This window comes from Xyrauchen texanus, chromosome 22, assembly GCF_025860055.1.
Source record: "Xyrauchen texanus isolate HMW12.3.18 chromosome 22, RBS_HiC_50CHRs, whole genome shotgun sequence".
Lineage (NCBI taxonomy): Eukaryota > Metazoa > Chordata > Actinopteri > Cypriniformes > Catostomidae > Xyrauchen > Xyrauchen texanus.
Window position 1 is genome coordinate 34,030,232 of NC_068297.1, and position 25,032 is coordinate 34,055,263.

General features: G+C 41.1%; 1 pseudogene; it reads right to left on the reverse strand.

Annotated features, from left to right (window-relative positions):
- Positions 1–256: 256 nt before the first annotated feature.
- Positions 257–16,092, reverse strand: LOC127662702 (uncharacterized; annotated as a pseudogene).
- Between the last annotated feature and the right edge of the window lie 8,940 nt (positions 16,093–25,032).

Sequence of the window (25,032 nt, forward strand, 5' to 3'; positions counted from 1 at the left end):
AAGTGGTGGAGGAAGAAAGTGTGGCCCGAAAGAGGCACATGGCAAAACAGAGAAAACGGGCCCTTGAAAGGCTTGTCCAGGCCAAAAGAGTAAAAAAATGATGTTTTATTTCACACCCCACTAGACCAGTTTTAAGTTTGTTTTATGTTCATTGGTGTTAATAAATGTTGTGTTGTTTTACCTGAAGAAAATGTCTTTTCCCTTTATTTTCTGGGGGTTAGCTTGGCTGCAGGGGTGGGGGGTTGCATAAAATGTGTCACCTTTTTCGGCCCTTCTGAGTTTGCAGGTATGAGCACAAAAGTACAGCTACTGTCTGCTAGAATGGGGAAAGACCAAAATCACCAAAACAGTTGGTCAAGATAAAGATCAAAGAAACTATTTAAAACCAGCAGTAAAATATGACAACAATGGAATCATGAATTGTGGATTAGAAAATCATGCTAGAAAAAACAAACAAAAAACAAATTCTATGTTTCAGCCTGTTTCAGCTAATGCACATTAACATTCTTGAGTTGACAGATATCTAAAAGGTGATTTGCTCTTTTACCTGTAAGTTGGGACTTCCAGGTCCTTCTCTGTTAAACTGTTTCTGACTGTACTCTAACAAGCAAAACACGAAATTATTGAGTTAGAAACTTAATATTTATCTTTAGTTATCTACAAGTATTTTTTATAATTATTGAAATTAAATATTTTTGAATAAATAAATAATTTATTAAATATTATTGAATAAAATGTAAGTGTATTTACCAGAGTTGGGGACTCCAGTTACATGACTTGACTCAAGTCTGTCTCGAGTCGCAATTTTAAGGACTTGTGACTTGCTTGACTAAATGAAGAAAATGACTTTGACTTGAAAACCAGCGATTCGAGACTTGACTTGAGCTGCATGACTCAACAATGACTTGAATGTTTTTTATTATTATTATTTTCAATAACTTATTATATACAGTAATGAAATGTGGTTAAATAAATATTGCAACATCAATTAATTAATATGCAAAAATGTAAGCCTTCCAGCACCACTGATCTGCATCTGCACAGTTAATGCTGTGCTCACAACACACCAAAATGACAGATGATTGTCGAGTTCCCAAAATAATCTCCTTTGGATTTAAAGATATTGAATTGGACTGTGTGAATAAAAAAGTATGAAAATATGAAACGCAAAAATATCCAATACAACCACCACCATCTCGAATTTCATCAGACATTTCAAAAACCACATGGAAAAGTAAGTAAATAATTTCATTCTCATTTCATTATCTAGAAAGAATGTAAAATTACTGTTCAAATGTTTGAGGGTTGTCAGTAAATGATTCACGATTAATCTCATGTTTTGTAGCGCAACAAGTTTGAAATCACCTGACAATTACACTCTAAATGTGTGTGTGTCTTTTCTAAACCTTCTCAACAGTCAACAATATACCATAACAATTTGTTGACAATATAAAAACATAATAAGCAGGTTTGCAGTCACAACACTTGACAAGTGTTAAATGGCATATTTAAAACATGACAAGTAGTATGTGATGAAATCTAAGTGCACTCAGAGTAATTATGACTTTTGAAGACTTTAACTAAAGCCCTTGAATGTAAGACCATTATGACTATTTTATACAAATGTATCCCTGAATGTAACTGACTGTCTTCGATGGCATTTTCTTTTCATCTTAAACGTCTATATTGTTTATAGATGCAGGGCTGCTTTGTGTACAGGCGTTACCAGGTAACAGCTATATTTCTGCTGCATAAGCACCACCTACTGTCAGAGAGCGAATTCACATTTTCTTTCAGCCCATCTGCCATTTTTGTTTGATCAATGTAAAAAATCTGACAGCATTTTTACACAGCACACACGCAGTGTTATACATTTTAACTGATTAATTCTACAAATCTAAACAATTCAAATAATAAAGTATCTATAAGTAGTCACAGTATTTTTAAGTGCCCACTACAAAGGCACTTAAATATACTGTGAATACTTATAGATACCTTATTATCCGAACAAATTACTGTTTTACAATTAATATAAAAATAAATTAATGTAAAGATATGTATATAAGTTCATCTTTTCAGAGCAAAAGTAAATATTTGTTTAAAAAATTATCCTCTATTTATTTTAGTACTGTGGCTTGACACGACTTGATTTCAAAATCATCAGGACTCGACCTGACTTGCTTGAGGTGAGTCACTGACTTGACTTAACTTGACTTGCTTGAATTGAGTCACTGACTTGACTTGCTCTATATATATATATATATATAGAGAGAGAGAGAGAGAGCAAGTCAAGTAAGTGTATTTGCAGTATAATCCATATTTCTCTAATATATATATATTTATGTATTATTGGGTTAATATATTTAGTATTGGGTTAAATAGTCAATATTTATCTTGGTGCAATGCATTCTAGTACTGCCTTCTCTTCAAAAATGTGCCATCATATGAAAGTATGCAGCCTAACTGGAACAGCCTTTGGGCCCAGAAACAAACAAACAAACACACACACACACACACACGCACACACACACGCACACACACACACACACACACACACACACACACACACACACACACACACACACAGGCAGCTCACGAGGTTTTGAAATAGAGCAATAATCTGGTGGCCACTGATTTTTCATACTGTACATGCATGACGGTTTTAGGGTTAGGGTATTTTTTTATTTTTATGAAACAATTTTAGAACTTGCGTTTTTGCTTAACACGGGCTAGCATAATTGTTACTTGTAGGGATGCACCGGTAACAATACTGGTATTGGAATCGGGTTCGATACCATGCTCATGTACCGGTACTCATAAAAATGCTCAAATACCAAAAACTAAGACCATCTGATGTACAAATGTCATTACATAAACATTCAGCGCACAGATTAAAATTATGTCATGTCCTAGTGAGATTATTTAACAGCAAAAGCTGCGATTTAATGAGATAAATAGATACATTTGCTTGTGCAGCGTTTTAAACGTGAATGCTTGTGAATAAGTGGGGCTGGTGTTGTGCAGGCATAGGTACACAAACTGCTCATACCTTTAGAGATCCTTGGCTCATGCACGGAAATCACATATCACATACTCTGTTTGTAGTAGATGACAGCAGGCAGAGCGCTAATTAACTTTTTAGCATGAGTCATATACAGGCTACAGATTTATTTAATTATTTATAAGCCTTTTGTGGTTTAATAATTACTGCGATTCACATAGCGACCTGCTTTTCCGGATTGGGAAGTGCTGTCATAATGAGCTCCTTGGTCTAACAACACAGAAACATTTCAAAATAAAAGCTCTGCCAAAATAATTATTATATATAAAAAATTTAATGAAAAAAGGATGACAGAAATAGATCGCTACTATATAGTTATGTAATATTCACTGTTATACTACTAATAATAAATCAATAGTAACAGTATTATATTGAAGCAATATCTCACATCTGTGATGCTCTTTTATGCAGCACTTTATTTGACAAAAATAACTCCAATGTTGTATTTAGGATAGTGCTGTGAGGTTCTGTATGAAAACACTTCATTTGATAAAAATAATACAAGTTCATGTCGAAAGATTATTTTTATACTTTCATTTGGTAATTTTTTTTTAATTTATTTTGATGATAACATTTAAAAAACTGCTAATATTGAGTTCGGGGAAAAAAGTATCGGTACTCATACTCATTCTCAAAAATATGGTATCGGAACATCCCTGGTTACTTGTATAGCTTCACCAAAATACCATTAGTGCTACTGATGGCCTGTAAGTCCATACCTGGAGTATCATACAGTCTGTGCCAGCAGAGCATTCCATGTTTACAACACCTATTGCACCTTTAGCCGGAGAGCCAGTTAATGTTTCTTTAGAATACAAAGCACTTAGTGCCTAGGCTAAAATGCAATGCTTGAAAAAGAAGCCATTCAAGTGCAACAGAGGTGCAGTCTAATGACTGCAATGATGAAGAATGCACAGAGTAAAAATTAAATTTTTGTGCTTTGGAAGTGCCCTTAAAATGGTACCTATGTGAGCACTTTTGCTGCAAAAAAATTAAATACTCCTCATTACCAAGCTAAAGCTGGGGTTTGTTAACCATGACACACTTTCTTCTTGCTCATTTATGTACCAAGATGTTTTGGACTTCTGTACATTGTCACAGTCTGTCACCATAATGGTTACTGCTTTTCTGTAGTCACAGATACTGAGAGAGCTAACTACTGTTCCAGTGACCTTTGAGAACCCAATTGTTAATTGTTTTTCTTCTTCTACTTCTTGTTCTTTTTTGTGCACTAAGTAGGTTCATTTCGTGAGACAAGGTGTCAGACTTCGGGTTCTAATTAAACGCGTGTAAAAGCTAATTTGCTTTAGTGTCACAGAATATGCATAGACCAGCTATTGTTCTTTCAAAGTGCTTTGTTTGAGTCCTTATCAACAGTCAATTATTAATTTATATTCCAAAACATTGGGTCACAATTGTTATTGTAATTAATTTTCATCAGAAATAAAGGGTTTAGCATTGTTTACAAATATATATATATATATATATATATATATATATATATATATATATATATATATATATATAAATGTGTCACAGTGAAGTGAAATGATACCATACCTACTGTATTACACATAGAGGTTTGCAGGTTAAAGTACTCATTCTAATTGAGAGATTCTGAGTACAAGGAAAAAGTTGTGAAGAACTGATACAATTATATAACTTTTAGAAAAATGGGTCATTGAATGTGTCTTCATCTTAACTATATGTACAGTAAGTGCTGCTGTAGTATTGCTATTGTATTGCAACTACTTATAAGTATATAGTTTATTCTTATTGCTATTTTTATAGTATAATACATTTTGACATGGTTTGATACAAATATAGACCTATGCAGAATGCAACAAAAGCTCTTAATTCGAAAATGTATTTTGCTCTCTCTAGCAGTGGTTTTGTGCTTGTATATTGATTTGAAACACCTACATTTTAGGACAGTTTTGGGATTGTACCGTATGTAATACATCAGTAAAAAAAGCATACACCAGCAAACTGGCATTTATGCAAGGTAAAACCATAATGAAGGTAGATTTTTGTTTTTAGGGCTGTTCAATTTAACTTGTTAATTTCTGCAATTGTAATATTTTTTAACGCGTAAATAAATAACTTAATTAATGCAGTTAAAAGTTCCTGAAACTTCATGCAATTGGAGAAAGGTGTCTGTGGCATGGGGGGGCGTGGTCGTGTGTCGGTCTGCGGGAGAGAGAGAGCGGTAAGGCTTGTCACCTGGTTTGTAATTACCTCTAACCAGGTGACAAGCCTTACCCCTCTCTCTCTCCCGCAGACCGTCACACGACCACGCCCCCCATGCCACAGTGTCTTCAATTGTTACTGGCAGACTACATGGCATTACAGGCTCCATTTAGGGTTAGGATTAGTGTAGGGACAGGGTTAGGGCATCTGCTGCCAGCCAGGAACAAATCCAGGCACGTTTCTACAATTGGCGAATCTTCACTAATATTTCTCCCCACTTTCTGACTACAAATGGGCTTATATACATTTTCAGGAGGTGCACGCTCGACTCCACTGCACATCCTAACACAAAATAAAACTGATTGCATTGCATGCTTATTCAATACCCATGATGCATGTTCCAGTCATAATAAACATGGGAGCAGATTTACTGTACGAGCAATGGAGACTTCAACCGCAAGCAGTGAACCAGGCGTGCGAGAGATAAGGGCAAGCTGCCATATCTCTTCACATTGCCCGAAAACGCTCACACACTTTCACCTTTTGATTTCATGAGAGAGACCCAGTGTGTGCACAATAGTGTCTGAGAAGGACCTGACCATTCAGTGAGCTGCAAACCGGTGTGCTTGTAGAGACTGAACAGCAGCCGCAGAAAATAATGGTTTTGAGATTTAAAAATTAAATTCAGCTAATTAAACTTCAGCATTCAAAAGGTTTTATATCTGTTTGTGCATGTTTAAATAAATAAAATAAATGATGACTTACCAATTTCTTAAAAAGTTATTTGAGACAAAGTATTAAGTATATATATTTATGATGACTTTTTTAATGTATAAAGTACCATAATTTAATCGTGAATAATCACAGCAAACAAATTAGTTAAAATGTTTTAATCAATTTGCAGCTATAGTATTTGGCATAGTATAAAGTCAGTTCAGCATTGCTCACATTACACAACAATATTTTATGTATTTAGTTGTGTTGTTGTCTTAGTGTTGTGCATATTACATGAAACACATACTGTGTTTTGATCAGGAGGTGATTTGTTTCTCAAATCAGTAGAAACATCCATTGTTTGAACCACGTTTGTTTAGCGAAATCGAGCTGTTGTTGTTGACGTTACGCACAGGGTGAAGTAATAACATCTAAACAGATCAAATGTATGTCAAATTTTAATAGCTAATTTACATGGACACCAGAAAGCGGTTCATTGAGAGAAAGCGGCAGCAGCATTGGGCTTTATTAGTGATGCTTCCCTCTTATGTCAAACTCTACCCCAGGCACACTTGAGCACATGCACTCATGCACACTCTACAAAAAGCAATAAGAATGGCACTTATGCATTTACATGGACACATAAGTTATGCTCTCAGGCAGAACCCTAGTTTTTGTATCTAGGAAACAGTCCCCTGAGCATGCACCGATTTTGTTGCAAGGTTTTTGGGGGTTTTGATGCAGACAGCAATATCTGAACAGAATTGTGTAGTAAGGGCATTGCTTAAGTTCATTAAATCTTCCTCCTGCCCTGATGTCGACTATTCTTTAAAACTTGAAGCAGGTATTTTGTAGACATTGTATTATGACATATACAGTAGTTAGTAAGCTCTGGCTTAGTCAATTCATAGCTTTCAGTCACATGTCTGGCTCGGAGACCTGGAGAGCAAAACATCATTCTAAATGACAGCCAACACTGGACCCTCCACAGAACTGCAGCACAGGCCTGTCAATTTTCCATCTGTTTCAAGCCACGAATATTTAGATCACCTCTCAAAAGAAGAAAAACCAAGATATGTGAACAAACTGCAAGATCTGGGCACTTGCGATCCATATACAGCACCCGCAGCAGTTTTTCAATCACTTCAATCACTGAAAAAAGTCTCTGCCTGAGCTCCACTATATAGTTAAAGGCCCTCCTGACCGCGCTCACTTACATCAAGAGGGTCGGGGACCTGCAAGGGTTCTCTGTCAGCGAAGAGTGCCTAGAGATCGGTCCGGAAGATTCTCACGTGACCTTGAGACCCCGTCGAGATGTTGTCCGTCTGGATCAACACATGCTTGCCCTGGATCAATTGCAAATGCCTCCGCAGGTTATGGTGTACTGCCAGCACCTCAAGGCAGTTGATGTGCCACTGGAGGTGCGATCCTATCCAGGAAACCGCAGCTGCGTGCCCTTGTCTTGGAGGTGCCTGGCGTAACCATGACGTGCCTGGACACTTGCTGTATGGGGACTCCAACCCATAGAAATGCAAGGTCGGTCCAAGGGCTGAAAAGGCGGCAGGCCACGGACGTTAAAGCCACGTGATGAGTGCAGCGGCGCTATGCATGCCTAGGGACTCTGTTTCCGGAGCCAGTGCTGTAGCGGTCTCATATGCATCAACCCGAGCGGTGTGACTGAGGATGCCATATGCACCAGGAGCCTCTGAAAGTACTTCAGTGGGACCGACATTTTCAGGCAGCGCAGCACTGACTGCGTGCCTTCGTTCATGAGGTGTGCTATCATTGACACCGAGTCTAACTCCATGCCAAAAAAAGAGATGCTCTGAACCGGGGAGAGCTTGCTCTTTTCCCAGTTGACATGAAGCCCTAAACGGCTGAGGTGCGTGAGCACTAGGTCCCTGTGTGCACACAACAGCTCTCGACAGTGCACTAGAATCAGCCAGTCGTCGAGGTATACGAGTATGCATATGCCCACTTCCCTTAGCAGGACAAGCCGAAGGGGAGGACCTTGTACTGATATGCCCAAACGTAGAAAGCGAACCGTAGGAAAGGTCTGTGTCGAAGTAAAATCGAGACGTGAAAGTACGCGTCTTTCGGGTCTACTGCCGCGAAACAATCTTGATGTCGGATGCATGACAAAATGTGCTTGAACGGGAGTCGCAGGTCCAGGATTGGGCGCAACCCCTCGCCCTTCTTGGGAACAATGAAGTAAGGGCTGTAAAAGCTGCTCTTCATCTCAGCTTGAGGGACAGGCTCTATAGAAGGACGCGATCTCTGTGTGTAGAACGGCGGTGCTCTCGTTCTTCTCCGACCTGAAGAGAACGACGTTGAACCGGGGTAAGCGCCTGGCGAATTGAATCGCATAGCCAAGTCTGATGGTTCTGGCCAGCCAGTGCGATTGGGTTGGGAAGCGATAACCACGCCCAAACTCCGGGCAAGGGGCTCTAAGGGAAGGATCGCTTCCAACGTTCCTGGGAGTGGGGCCTCGCAGCAGGGGGAAGCAGGGTGAGTCGTGTCAGGGAGCTGGGCTCCGACCAGGGAGCACTGAGGAGACCCTCCAAGCACTTACCTTGCTTTGTGCATCCGGCACAAGGCTGGCTGGCAACTGAGGAGGAGGGCCTCTCGGGGCATCCTCGAAACTCGTCACTGGCGGCTGGCCAGGGATGTGGTTTGTGTGGTGCAACAGGATATGAGAAGGCAGGGGGCCGTGTTCGTGATTCTGAGGCCGTAATTGCCCGGTGTCCAGTGGCCGTGGGGGCGGCGACCGAGAACACCGGCAATCTAACCTGAGGGGAGCGGATACTGCTCTTTTCTTGACAATGTGGGTACCGCAACCCATGTGGGGTGCGGCGAACAGATAAGTATGGAAAAATAGATTTACCTCCCGTCCCTCCACTGGGGGAGGGAGTGGTCTTTATACCAACTCCTGGGTTCCTGAAGTCATCTCCTTCCACAGGTGGCCCATCTCATGGATGCTTTGGAGCCCTCTTAGGATAAGCAGGGGGCGTTGCTCTTCTGTGGGGGGCTCTACGCCATGGGCAAGTAGTAGGCTTGAGCTGGGGCAGAGCCGGTTGTGTTTGGGTTGCCGCAGGGGGACGCCCTCGGCGAACTGACAGGGTGTGCAGTCTTGAGCCGCGCTGGGGCAAGATGTGCTTCATGGCCTCTGTCTGTTGCATCACCGCTGAGAACTGCTGAGCAAAGTCCTCGACGAAGTCGCCAAAGAGGCCAGCCTGGGAGATGGGGGCATTAAGGAACCGTGCCTTGTCTGCCTCCCTCATCTCGATCAGGTTGAGCCATAGGTGGCACTCCTGGACCACGAATGTGGACATCGTCTGCTCGATTGCTCGTGCTGTGACCTTCGTCGCTCAGAGGGCGAGTGTTCTTGCAGTACACCAGGATCAGAACTACCCTCGTGCAAATCTCTTAGCGCCTTGACCTGATGTACTTGCAGAAGGGCCATGGCGTGCAGGGCCAAGGCGGCCTGACCGGCAGCACTGTAGGCTTTTGTCAAAGCCTTTTGTCGGAGATGATGTCTTCCTACAGGCTCGGAAAGGGAATCATGGCATAACCCTTGGCCGCCCCACCGTCGAGGGTAGTGAGGCCGGACAAGCGCAAGTCATCTTTTTCTAATATTTTTTTATTCAAAGTTAATTCATCTCTGTTTAGATTTCTCAAATATCACAAACTTGTTACTCAACCGTTTTCAATTGTTGTGCTGTGTGATAGAATGGGAGACAAGACTGCAATCAAAATGTGGTTTTACCAGAAGGCAGGATGTGTGACAGCATCAAACACCCGTGCAGCTTGCTACACTGACCCAGACAAACCAGCTGTCTCGCTGCGTAAGAAACTGTGCTATCCTGTGGCCTACTGGGGTACAAAAAACCCACCACACTTTCAGGTATTCACATCCACTTTACACTGGATGAAAGCAGCACACAAAAAAGTGGAAATCAGGATTCGCATATAGGCCAAAAGCAACCACAAAAGTGATGGGGAGGAAAATCATGGAAAATGCATACACATTTTTAATACAGCATTAAAATACTGCTTTCACAGTATTGTAGGCTTATACAAAAACACAAAGCCTTAAATCTAAATACAGTGGCACATTTCGAGTTGCACTCTTTTTCAGGCAGCAATGTTTGCTACCTGAAAAAGAGTTGCCTGTAAAAGAGTGCAACTCGAAACTCTGCATGTAGATTTAAGGCTTTCTGTTTTTGTATAAGCCTACAATGCTGTGTAACATTTTTATTTTAAGGGTGGAAAATCACTTGTGATTTCTTTCAGCAGTGTTTGATATAATGGCAAGTGATTAACTAGTACCAAATTAGCAATTTAGCATGAATGTTGGAGTGATGGCTGCTGGAAATGGGGCCTGTTTAGACTTGATCAAAAAATAATTTTTTCAAATAGTGATGTGCTGTTTTTTACATCAGTAATGTCCTGACTATACTTTGTGATCAGTTGAATGCCACTTTGGTGAATTAAAGTACAAATTTTCTTCAGAAACTGCAAAATCTGCACATTATTCCAAACTTTTGGCCACCAGTATATATACAGTTGAAGACAAAATTATTAGTCCCCTATGAAATGTTTAGTTATTTTTCAAATAAATCCCAAGTGCTGATTAATGGAGCAAAGATTTTCTCAACAAAGCATTTCTAAATAATAGATTATTTAGGCAACTTCGAGTGTTTATAATACAAATAGAAACAAAATTTTAACCACGAATAAAAATATCTACTGGTCAAAATGATTAGCAATCTGATGTTAACAGTTAATAGTGCATGCCTTTTGCTTCATAACAGCCTTTAATCGTTTGTTGTAGTTCTCAACATGTTTTAGGCATTTCTCCTGAGGATTTGCATCCCATTCCTCCTTAGCAAATCTCTCAAGCTCCTCCAGATTTTTTAGTCTCCTGGCATGGACTCTATTCTTCAGTGTGGTCCACAGATTTTCTAAGGGATTCAAGTCTGGGCTTTGTGCAGGCCAGTCTAGGATGTTCACTTTGCTCGTTTGGAGGTAGTTCTTCACCAGAAGTGATGTATACTTTGGGTCGTTATCATGCTGGAAGATTAAATGTCGACCCAAACCAAGTTTTGTTGCAGATTTCCTGAGGTTGTCTTTCAGAACCTTCTCTTAGGCTTCCTTTTTCATGATTCCTTCAACCCTGATGAGATTATCAGTTCCAGACGCACTGAAACATCCCCACAGCATTATACTCCCACCACCATGTTTCACTGTGGGAACGGTGTTCTTTGGGTTGAGTGCCTCTCCCTTCTTTCTCCAAACATTGGCAACATCTCTATGGCCAAAGAGCTCTAGTTTTGTCTCATCTGACCAAAGGACACATTTCCAGTTTGCATCATTTTTCTCTAGGTTGTCCTTGGCAAACTTCATTCTAGCTTGGAGGTGTCTCTTCTTCAGAAGTGGAGCTTTTCTTGGTCTGCAACCTTGCAGTCCATTTCTTTGCAGGGCTCTAATGACTGTCTTCGTTGAGAAATCAATCCCAGTCTTGGCTAAATCATTCACTAGTGTCTTGGCAGTTGTTCTTGGGTCTTTAGAAACCTCTCTCACAGGTTTTCTTTCCAAGGTTTTGAAATCTTTCACTTCCTGCCTCTGCCAGTCTTGTTCCCTGTCAAAAAGCTACACTTTGATGCTGCACTGATTTAGCGCTTTGGGAACAACTTTAGGTGTGACCAGCTGTGAATATGTGTGCAATACATCAATGAAATTGACCAGAATTTATATCAGTGGATGCACCTGTAGCAGGGCTATAAATAGATGTGTCACAGGTGCATTGTCAGATCTTTTGTCACTCTGTGTGTGTTGTGCTGCATGAGCCTGTCAGAAACTTTCTACTTTCCTTTGTTAGGAATTATATTTTTTTTTCTCTCTCTTTTAAAAAAAAAATGACTGAAAGACAGAGCAAGCGGTGTGTGTTCCCTTGTTTACACACTATGTCTGAGAGTGAAACACACACAGTTTTGTTTTGTATGTTAGGGGGAATAGCATGCTGCTCTTGCGTTGGGGCGGGGCAGGTGCGAGCATTGCGATCTGTTCTCAGTCAAAATGCTTCACAATCGTCTTGCTTACTTCCGAGAGTCAGCGCCAACACTTCTATCATGTGGATCTGGCTGAGGAGCGAGAGATGGGTCTGTCCCTATCGCTCGCTCTCTCCCCAGATCCAGCTGGTCCTTCCCATGATCCTGAAGCGCGTTCTGGCACCTCTTTGGTTCATGAGGGGGACCGTGAATCTCTTGAGTCTGCGGACTTCGAGTTACCCACCTCAGAGCATTCCGGGCATGATAATAAATCATCGAGGGAATTACTCTAGGTGATTACTCGTGTGGTGGCCAGGCTTCAATTAGACTGGCCACGTGAACAAGAGACCCCCAAACTCTCCAAGTTGGAGGACAGAGTTTTGTCTGGTGGCCAAGGGAAGGGAACGCCTAATCAGTCCCTTCCTTTCTTTGATGACCTCAATGACGAGCTCTCTCGTTCATGGAGGAAACCTTATAGTTCCCGTGTCTTCGTGCCTTTGACGTAGATATATTCGACTACCGTGGGTGCTGCGGCACGGGGGTATTCGGTGATGCCACCGGTTGAAGAGACACTTGCGGGTTATCTCTCGCCTGGCTCAGCATCATCGTTAAATAGACCCACTCTGCCCGCAAAGCCGTGCAGGACCACCTACACGCTTGTGGGGAAGGCTTATCAGGCAGCTGGTCAGGCTGGTGCTGCCCTGCACACTATGGCAGTGATACAGGCGTACCAGTCTGATCTGCTGAAGGACTTGAGTGCGGGCACCACGTTCGACTAAGGCTTTCTCCAAGCTTCGTCAAGCCATGGATCTGTCTCTGCATGACCAAGCAGACGGCCCGCACTATTGGCCGGTCTATGTCTACTTTGGTCAGCATGGACAGACACTTATGGCTCAACCTGTCGGGAATCAGAGACAAGGACAACGTTTTCCTTCTCGATGCCCCGGTTTCGCCCTTCTGGCTTATTTGGTAACGCTATGAATGTAGTTATCACCAGGTTCCAGTAGTCGAAAAGCCACGAGGAAGCCTTCGGGCAATTCCTTCCTCGCCGCACTCAGGGGAAGGGGCCATCAGCCACCCAGACCCGGTCCTTCTAGAAGGGAGGCTCAGAAACACAGCTTGGCGAGTCATGCTTCCCCTCGTAGAGACTGGGGACTGGCTCGTCGCTCTCAGCAGCCCCCAAAGCAAGACCTCAGGGCAGTCAATTCTTAGAAGAAAAACCCTGACGGTCTTGCGGCCAGCCTTGTGGAGATAGCCCCCCTCGGGACGGGGCACGTGTATCATCCACTTCGACCCTACCGATACCCCCATGAAACCTCTCCATTCCCGCTGCCTCTGGTGTTTCGGGAGTTAGAGGCTTCCAGCGAAATGTTGGGTGTACCGTTGCTTCCTGCCTTAGTCCAGGATATGGAACACTCGACATCCCCTCAACAGGAAGTGTCAAAATTTATACCCATCTCAGAGAACCTGGCAGCGTGGAAACTTCTGCCAGGTATTTCAATGTGGGTCCTAAGAAAATGCTACAGAATTTGTTTGTAAATTTGTTTGCCGTCCTCCACGTTTCAATGCCGTGGTTTCCACTACCGTGAAACCAGAGCAAGCATGTCTACTGTGGAAAGAACTGCAAAATCTCTTGGTCAAAGGGGCAACAGAACATGTTCCCCTTCCAGAGAAAGAGTCAGGTTATTACAGCAGATACTTCCTGGTTCCCAAGAAGGGTGGGGGGTTGCGCTCAGTCAGGGCGTTCAATTCAAGATGATAACTACCAAGACGGTCGTTTCCCAAATCCAACATCATGATTAGTTGGTCACGATCGATCTCATGGACGCGTACTTTTATATAGAAATTCTGCCACAACACAGGAAGTACCATTTCAGTTGTGGCTCAAAGCCTGGGGATTTCATCCAAGATTTGATCCCTTAAGACTAATAAGGGTTAGGCACAGCGCGCTTCGTACCCTTTCTATGTGGTTCAGACCCTGGTTCCTTACATTGGGTCCCACTCTAGGTGCGTCTTGCTGTCACAAGTTGCTAATGACTGACGCCTCCCTGACGGGCTGGGGAGCGGTCTTAAGTGGTCGTCCAGTTCAAGGGGAATGGGAGGGTCATCAGCTTGATTGGAACATCAACTGCCTCGAGTTGATGGCTGTATTTCTGGCCCTGAAATACTTCCTCCAGTATTTGAGAGGCTGCCATGACTTGGTGCGGGTGGATAACACAGCAAACTTCTTGATAATACTTCTCACGGCAGTTCTTGACACCTGAAAAATGCTTTGATAAACGTGTATATCCTTCTCCTGCTTTGTGAGCATTAACAATTATTTTTCTCCAGTCTAAACAAATTTCTTTTGTCATTGACATGATGACAGTTTTATATTACTTCACTAGTTGTTTTGCAAGATACTAATCCTCAGTTTGAAGTGCAGTTTAAAGGCTTGGTGGTTTAATTAGGTTAATTAGGTGAGTTAGGTTAATTAGGCAAGTAATTGGATAACAGTGGTTGGTTCAGTAGCCAATCAAACAGATAACTTCTTACGGGGGCTAATAATATTGACCTTAGCAGTTTTAAAAAAATTTATATAATTGAAAAAAAAAATGTAGCGTCTCGGGTGCGTTGCATCATAAACATAAATGTTTTAGGTCACTGTGTCAAGTTAAATATAGTTTAGTACTTAGAACACAGCTTGAGATCTCTTAGTTCAGATTTGCGCTCCAAGTTTTTTTTAACATAAGAACGTATCGCATGTTTGTGTTGTGCTGCTGCTGGATGGTTGTTTTGTTCACTGTATAAACTGCACGTTACCACACAGCTGAAGTTTCACTTACTGCCCTCTGGAGTAAACAGGTGGTACTACAAGCTTGCATTTCTCAGGAATCTTCCTTAGTTTTTATAAAATTAATCGCACTGAATTAATGCGTTAAATCGACAGCCCTAATATATGTATGTGTGTGTTTGTATGTGTGTGTGTGTGTGTGAATAGTTTTGTATTTAGAAGCATCTAGTTATAAAGATGTATATAGTTATTTATGGTTATAAGTATGAATTCATCATTGTCATTATTTAATTAAAGGAAATAGTGCAGAACACACTTTTTTCTCACGTTTAACCCAAAGGAACAAGTGAGGGACCCAAATTTGTCAGTGCACATTACACATGGACTATTATATCTAGAGGTGTAAGAACTTTAGGATGAAAGGGAGAGAGTACCAGTTTGCAGAAACATGTAACTTGGAATATGTGGGGATTCTTGTCATTGCCTTCACCTTTTCATCATATTTTTCAAAAGCCAGTTTGTCAAATGTTCCTGATTTAATAATTTCCTTTGGCCTATGATTTTCCTTCCTGGGGTCATTACATTATTTTTGTAATCTTGCAATCGTTTCCTTGCATGGTTGTTGTCATACCGTTGTTCAACCTCAACAGGTGGCGCAGCCTCAGCATCTGGCACTGATGACAATTCTAGGACATCCACTGCATCTTGCTGCTTTTGCTCCTCCACCCTATTCATCTGCATTCTACTGTGCTGTTCATACCTTTCCATGTCATTCTCCCTTTTCCTCTTTTTGGTGGCTGGTGTGTGCGCAAGAAGACGGATGGAACCCAGTCAGGAGACAACTGGTCATCAGATTTGGCGCCTACAATGATACAAGAGGGTTTATGTGCAACATATGCCAACAAGTTAGAAGTAAAGTTAGTAACGTTTGTGATATAATTCCTGTAGACTGGTGAAACCCTATTTCCCTTCCAACAACTGTTAACTCTTCATATTGAAAATTAAACTTCTCCTTAACTAGATAACTTATTATTTAGCTAGCATTAGCTAACTCTTAATGTAACCATTTCCCAACTCAGGAAATAGTTTCGCTTACCTTTGATGAAATGTACACTGCGAAGACGTATGTACTTTGATGGTTGCCTTTCTTTGCCCTCCTTAGGGACGGAGGCATATCTAATAGCACAAATCCACAATCTCCTCCTCTATGGGTTTTCTTTCTGGGACAGGATTCTGTAAAAGCACAACCCAGGCTTGTCTCCTCATTGGTTAGTGCATCTGATTGAACAACAACTATCCAGCATTTTGGCTAAACAAACCTCGTAAAAATAACTGGCGGGCAGGGGAAGAAAGCTGTGTTTTGCCCTCCAGGTGGGCATTCCTAAAAGGATGTGACGTCACGTGAAAACTATGAATAAGCAGGTGGTGTCCCCGTATTTTTAACCATGTAATTAATTTAGCCTACAGCATGACAGTAAACAACACAGTGCTAAAGCTTCGTAATTCAAGATGTGGTTTATTCCATACATTTCTTTTACAGAGAGATTTGTTTGATATATCCTATCGTCTGTCCAATGATTCTGATGTACGGTGGACAAGCAGTCACACATCAGGCTTGCAGCCAAGGATGGTGAATTTTTTTCTGAATCTCTTTATGAGTGATGTCTGATGTTTTCATCATGTTCCCTGCCTTAAGCAACATGGTAGAAGCCTATAATTGATGCCTGCTTTCAAGTTGTCCCAGGGTGCCTCTAATATCAGACATTTTCTAACAGCCTGTCAGCATTTTCGCTCAATATGTGAGAAAAAGTTTTACCCATCAGACATTTTTGAACAGTTTAATCGGTCTGTTATTTCCATAATAAATGTCCAGATAATCTTCCTATAGTAATAATTATAATGATTATTTTTTAAAGGTTCATTTGCCACTTCCTTTAAAAGTATTCTTGCTCACTCTAAATATGCAGTCTCATCTGAGAGCAAATGCTGCAAGATCTTTGAGTAAAGCCAATTATGTAATACTCTAAATCTGTTGAAAAACAATAAACACCTTTTCGTTCTAAAATTTATTGTAAATTTAGGACCCTTTTTTAAGAGTGTTCTGCCTTAAGTGCATTGCTATGCAATACGTTATATGTGCAAAATCAGTGGGACTGGCCATTGAGTTTTGATATTTTCAGGCAAGCATGCACTAAGTCTCAGCACAAGTGGGTTGGAGATATCACATGCACAAAGCACTAATGAGTCAAGAGCATCAATGCAGTCAATGCAATTCTGAGGTTCTTCTCCGGTTATTGCACCAGGCTGCATTCATTGTTACTGGGGACTTTAACAAAACAAATTTTAAAACAATCGCACCAAAATACCACAAATTTTAAAACAATCGCACCAAAGTATCACCAACACATCAATTTCAACCCACGACGGGACCGGGTTTTGGACCATTGCTATTCTCCTATCAGGGATGGCTGCAAATCCCTCCCCCACTCACCATTTGCCAAATCAGACCACTCATCCGTTCTGCTTCTGCCCGCTTACAGGCAGAAGCTGAAACAGGAAGCACCCACCCTAAGAACGATCCAGTGCTGGTCGGGCCAATCAGACTCTATGCTACAAGACTGTTTTGATCACACAGACTGGGAGATGTTCCGGTTCGCCTCTGATGTCAACATCGGGGTTTACACTGATAGCGTAATGTGTTTCATCGGGAAGTGCATAGAGGACGTTGTTCCGACCAAAACAATACGGATCTACCCCAACCAGAAACTATGGGTTAACGGCGATTAATGCGCGGACCTCTGCTTTTAATTCAGGGAACGTCATCAGAGCGTGCGTCACCAAATAGCTGGTATTTTTACAGACATTTTCAACAGGTCCCTCTCCCTGTCTTTAGTCCCCACATGCTTCAAAATATCCAACATTGTGCCTGTACAAAAGCAATCAAAAATCACTTGAACATAAATGACTGGTGTCCTGTTGCTCTGAACCCCATCATCAGCAAATGCTTTGAGAGGCTAATCAGAGATCACATCTGCTCTGCGCTGCCCACCTCACTGGACCCATTGCGGTTTGCCTACCGCAACAACCGCGCCACTGATGATGCCTTTACATCTGCAATACACACTGCTCTCTCCCACCTGGAAAAAAGGAACACATATGTGAGAATGCTGTTTGTAGGCTACAGCTCAGCATTCAACACCACAGTGCCCTCCAAGCTTGATGTGAAACTACGGGCTTAAACAGCTCGCTGTGCAGCTGGATCTTGGACTTCCTATCAGGCAAACGTCAGGTGGTTAGAATGGGCAGCAACATCTCCTCATCACTGACCCTCAACACTGGAGCCCCACAGGGCTGCATTCTCAGCCCACTCCTGTATTCCCTATACACACATGACTGTGTGGCAACACATAGCTCCAATGCCATCATTAAGTTTGCTGACGATATGACGGTGGTAGGTCTGATCACTAACAATGATGAAACAGCCTACAGAGAGAAGATGCACACTCTGACACGCTGGTGTCAGGAGCACAACATCTCCCGCAACATCAGTAAGACCAAGCAGCTTGTAGTGGACTTCAGGAGGAAAGACAGGGTACACAGCCCCATCACCATTAATGGAGCACCGGTGGAGAGAGTCAGCAGCTTCAAGTTCCTCGGTGTCCACATCGCTGAGGAACTCACATGCTCCGTCCACACTGAGGCCGTTGTGAAGAAGGCTCACCAGCGCCTCTTCTTCCTGAGATGGCTGAGGAAGTTTGGAATGAACCAGCACATCCCCACACGGTTCTACATCAGCACTGTAGAGAGCATTCTGACTGGCTGCATCACCGCCTGGTACGGCAATAGCACCGCCCACAACCGCAAATTCCTGCAAAGTGTGGTGCAAACTGCCAGACACATCATCAGAGGTAAGCTTCCCTCCCTCCAGGACATATATAACAGGCGGTGTGTGAAAAAACCTTGGAGGATCATCAGAGACTCCAGCCACCCGAGTCATGGGCTGCTCTCACTGTTACCATCTGGCAGGCAGTATCGCAGCATCAGGACCCACACCAGCCAACTAGATGACAGCTTTTTCCCCAAGCAATCAGAATTTTTAACACTTGATCTCTCATGATCAATATACATCAGCACTGCACTTTATAATATAATCTTATTATCTCACACTGGACTGTCATAATTATATTCAATACAACTACTGTATATATATATTTTTTATACTCTTTATTTTTAATTTCTATTGTGTGTATTGTTCACTGTACATTATATATTATTATTGTGTAATTATGTGTACATTTGATATGAAAATTGTGTTGTGTAAATATGTTGTTTATTGTAATTGGTATATGTCTCGTCACTGTCATGACTGCTGTATTGCTCAGAACTGCACACAAGACTTTCACCTAATGTTGCACTGTGGTTGTATGGTTGTGTGACAATGAAGTGATTTGACTTGATTTGAATTTATTGCCAATATTAAATATGTATAGTGCAAGTCATTGTTTAAAATTAATAAACTAAGTAGGTGTTAAGGGACAGTGTTTAAACAAAGATTTTGTATGAACTGTAAGATTAATGACTAATGTCTTTGAAGTCCATCATGTATTAACTACAGAAGTTCACATGGATGCAATTGTACTTGTTAATTGGCTGATGAAAGGTTTTGTTGGCAATTAATTGATAGTCAATGTATTCCATTAAAAGAGTGTAGCCCATCATTAGACTGAGGTGATGCAGGCAGAGATCAGTGAGGTGCATCGCAGTTCAACCTGGCCGGCAATTTCGGTGAGGTTTATCCTAAGTCCAAGGTTCAGGCAACGGCATATGAAGGGAAAGAAATATAATAATATTAGCATATATGCAAATCAATTTATTGCAGAATCAATTTAATGCAGAATTATAGATCATGATCACTGTTTCTGGTTCTGGCAGACCTAACTAAAGCAGCCTAATTGTGAATAGAAATGATAAATTAGGTATATGCCAGGCTAAATAGATTAGTCTTTAGTCTAGACTTAAACTGAGGGAGTTAGGGGTGTTAGGAAGACTATTCCATAGTTTAGGAGCCAAATATGAAAAGGATCTTCCTCCTTTTGTGGATTTTGATATTCTAGGAACTATTAACTGGCAAGAATTTTGCGATTGTAATGAACGTGATGAATATAGCATGATAGAAGGTCAATTAAGTACTGTGGATGTTTGTATGTAGTTAACAGAATTTTTTAATTATTACGAAATTTAACACATCTTGCTGAACATCCTCCCAGTAATGAATTACAATAATCTAGTCTTGAGGTCATGAATGCATGAATTCGTTTTTTGGCATCAGCAACAGACAGCCTGAGTCGTAATTTAGCAATATTTTTTAGGTTGAAGAATGCTGTTCTAAAAACATTGGTAATTTGATTTTCAAAGAACAGATTTATATCAGATATAACACCTGAGTTCTTCGCTGTTGAAGATGATGTAACGGGACATCAATCGAGAGTCAAATTATATTTTGGTCCAATAATTAGTACCTCTGTTTTGTCAGAGTTGAGTAGAAGGAAATTTCTTGCCATCCAATCTTTTATTTCATTGATACTCTCTGCTAATTTGGAGAATTGTGAAATCTCATCAGGTTTTGAAGAAATTTAAAGATGGGTATTTTCGGCATAACAATGGAAACTTATTCCATGATTCCTGATAATATCTCCCAGGGGAAGCATATACAAGGAGAAAAGCAGAGGCCCTAAAACAGATCCCTGTGGCACTCCATAATCTTGTTTGGTTTGACAATTCCGAACATAGACAAAGTGGTAGCGGTCTGCTAAATAGGACCTAAACCATGCTAATGCAACTCCACACATGCCAAAATAATTCTCTAGCTATTTCAAGAGAATGTTGTGATTTATCATGTCGAATGGAGCACTAAGATATAAAAGCACTAGAAGTGAAATGCAGCTGCAATCAGATGATGAGAGCAAGTCATTTTAAGTCTGATAAGTGCAGTCTCTGTACTGAGGCCTAAATCCTGACTGAAATTGTTCATATATACCTTTTCTCTGTAGAAATGAACATATTTGGGAGGATACTACCTTTTCTAGTATTTTCAAAATAAACGGGAGATTTTAAATCAGTCTATAATTAGCCAGTTCTCCAGGATCAAGTTGTGGCTTCTTAAGAAGCGGTTTGATAACTGCCATTTTAAAGTTTCTTGGGACATGTCCTAAAGATAGCAAGGAGTTAATAATATTAAAAAGAGGTTCTGAAATAACAGGAAATACTTCTTTTAAGAGCTTAGTTGGTATTGGATCTAACAAGCATGTTGTGGCTTTTGATGTTTTGATAAGGTTTGTTCATGCTCTTGAACAAATCTTCAACAAAGCTCCTCATGACAGTGAAGATTGAAGTTGCACATAAGGAAAATTATTAGACACTGTGTTCTGTGCTATGATAGATGATTTCATAATTCCAATTTTATTTCGTATTATTTCAATTTTCAAAGTCATTACTCTTGTGCTGCGACATAGTATCTGGTTCTGTTGAGGCTTTATTCCTAACCAATTTAGCCACAGTACTGAATAAACACCTAGGATTGTTGTGTTTATTTTCTATGAGTTTACTAAAATATGCTGACCTGGCTGTCTGTAGCTACATGCACTTCGAAATAATTCTAATTTTGTATTCTTCCACTTGTGCTCCATTTTCCGAGCTGCTCTCTTGGGAGCATGAGTGTGATCATTCTACCATTGTGCGGGGCTTATTTCTTTAATTTTCTTTAATCGAAGGGGGCCAACACCATCAAAAGTGCTAGAGATGACTGTATTTATATTTTATATTATTTCATCAAGTTCTTATGGGCTTTGGGGTTTTCTGAGTGTATGAGATAGATCTGGAAGATTATTAGAGAAGCTATCTTTAGTGATCGAAAGAATAGTTCTACCTGATCGATAGCGTGGTGTAGATTGAGTATTATTAGCTGATTTCAGCAGACAAGAGACAAGGTAATGATCTGAGATGTCATCGCTCTGCTGCAGAATTTCTATTGCCTATTAGGACATATTTCAAATTTCAACTCTGAATCCTGACTGGCAAGTCTGGAAACAGTCCCACTAGTAAAATATGTACATGTTTATATAAAATAGTATGTCAACTAATATGTAAGTAAAACTAAATGACTTACTCGTCCGAAATTGTATCCTCGGCTGGATCAAGTCTCTCTTCAAAATACAAACATCGGAGTCCCTCTCTTCTTCATCTGCACCATTGGTAAGTACAGTAATGCTTCATATAAGTTACTATGCACGTACATATACCTTAAGCAAGTTCCTGTGATAAACCCACACGTCTGGATGTACAACATAATTACCATGTAGGCCTATGTACCATTGGTAAGTAAAATAATGTTTCATATTAGTTACCATTTACGAACACTTCAAGTAAATACCTCATGTCACTACACATCTGTCTATAGGAACAACATATATACCATATGCAGTGCTTTTAGAAAGTATTCATCCCTTATTTTTTTCACATTTTGTTATGTTGCAGTCTTATTCTAAAATGCTTTAAAAAAAAAAATCACATCAATCTACACTCCCTACTATAACATACTATACTATACTACTATACCCCATAATGAGAACGCAAAAAACTGATTTTTGATATCTTTGCAAATTTATTAAAAAGAAAAAACTGAAATATCACACTGACATAAATATTCATACCCTTTGCTATGACACTTGACGTTTAGCTTAGGTGCATCCCATTTCTCTGGATCATCTTTGAGATGTTTCTACACTTGCCACCTGTGGCAAATTCAATTGATTGGACATGATTTGGTAAGGCACACACCTGTCTATATAAGGTCTCACAGCTAAAAATGCATATCAGAGCAAATCCAAGCCATAAGGTCAAAGGAACTGCCTGCAGAGCTTGAGACAGGATTGTGTCGAGGCACAGATCTGGGGAAGGCTGAAAGAAATGTGGCTGCATTGAAGGTTCCCAAGAGCACAGTGGCCTCCAAATTTCTTAAATGGAAGAAGTTTGGCACAACCAGGACTCTTCCTATAGCTGGTCACCCAGCCAAACTGAGCAATCGGGGGAGAAGGGCCTTGGTAAGAGACGTGACCAAGGTCCCGATGTTCACTCTGGTTTAGATACATAGATCATGTGTGGAGATGGAATAAACTTGCAGAAGGACAACCATCACTGTGACACTCCACCAATCTGGGCTTTATGGCAGAGTGGCCAGATGGAAGCCTCTCCTCAGTGCAAGACACATAAAAAGCACCTTAAGGTCTCTCAGACTGTGAGAAACAAGATTATCTGGTCTGATGGAATGAAGATTGAACTATTTGGCCTCAATTCCAAGCCTCATGTCTGGAGGAAACCAGTGAAGCATGGTGGTGGTAGCATCATACTGTAGGGAAGTTTTTCAGTTGCAGGGACTGGGGTACTGGTCAGGGTTGAAGAAAAGCTAAATGCCGCAAAATACAGATATCCAAAATGAAAACCTGGTCCAGAATGCTCAGTCAAGTCAAGTGGTTTTTATTGTCGTTTCAACCATATACAGTTAGTACAGTACACAGCAAAACGAGACAACATTCCTCCAGGACCATGGTGCTACATAAAAACAACAAAGGACCAACACAGGACCACATGAGACAACACAATGAAATAAAATACCTATATAAAATACCTATATATACCTATATAAAGTGCACGTGCAAACATGTGCAAAGTACGGGACAGTACAACAAATGTCTGACAATGAACAGGACAATAGACACAGTGCAGCGCCGACCAGTACACAGTAGTACAAAAAGATGACAGTTTCTAAAAATGTAAACATAACATACTACGAGATAGTGTTCTATGCACATAGCAGTTATTGAGGTAGCAGACAGTTATAAAGTGACAGTAATTAAAGTGCAACTCAGGACACGTGTGTGTGTGTGTGTGTGTGTGTGTGTGTGTGTGTGTGTGTGTGTGTGTCAAACCAGTCTCTGAGTATTGAGGAGTCTGATGGCTTGGGGAAAGAAGCTGTTACACAGTCTGGCCGTGAGGGCCCGAATGCTTCGGTACCTCTTGCCAGACGGCAGGAGGGTAAAGCGTTTGTGTGAGGGGTGTGTAGGGTCGTCCACAATGCTGGTTGCTTTGCGGATACAGTGTTTTTTGTAAATGTCTTTGATGGACGGAAGAGAGACCCCAATGATCTTCTCAGCTGTCCTCACTATCCTCTGCAGGGCTTTGCGGTCCGAAACGGTGCAAGTCCCAAACCAGGCAGTGATGCAGCTGCTCAGGATGCTCTCAATAGTCCCTCTATAGAATGTAGTGAGGATGGGGGGTGGGAGATGTGCTTTCCTCAGACTCAGGACCTCAGACAGGGCCAAAGATTTACCTTCCAACATGGCAATGACCATAAGCACACAGCCAAGACAACGCAAGAGAGGCTTAGGGACAACTCTGTGCATGTCATTGAGTGGCCCAGCCAGAGCCCTGAGTTTAACCCAATCGAACATCTCTGCTTCAGAGGATCTGCAGAGAAGAATGGCAGAAAATCCCCAAATCCAGGTGTGCAAAGCTTGTCACATCATACCCAAAAATACTTGAGGCTGTAATCGCTGCCAAAGGTGCGTCAACTAAGTTCATTTTTAATTGTCTGAATACTTATGTCAATGTGGTATTGTGGCAAAGTTATCATAAATTTGGTTTTTGCGTTTTCATTATTGGGTAAGGAGTGTAGACTGATGTAAAAATAAAAATATTTATAGCATTTTAACATAAGGCTGCAACATAAAACAATTTGAAAAAATAAAGGGGTCAGAATACTTTCTGAATGCACAGTATATTCCAGTAAGTACATATACTGTAAAATAAAGTGCTACCAAAATATGTATACATTCAAATAAGCAGTTATAATGAGTAATAATAAGTCATAGTAAGCAATTAACTAGAGAACAGACCTCGTAAATCTGTAGTAATAAGTGATTCTCCCCTGTCTAGCCCAGTCCTGCCCCCATGATGGCCCATTTCCAGGTGCAGAGCTTGGAAAGAAGCCAACGCATCATTTCTCAGCTTCCTAACTGCTGGCAGCACAGCATGCAATGACATTCCTCCAACAAAAACATGTGAACCAATGATGGTCTGTTTTGTGGCCAGTGTGAGATTTGTACCATTGCATTACCGTGAGCATTTTTACCCAGCATGTTTCCCGATAGCGTAAGTCTCTGTATTTTTTCACTTGATATCAGACTGAT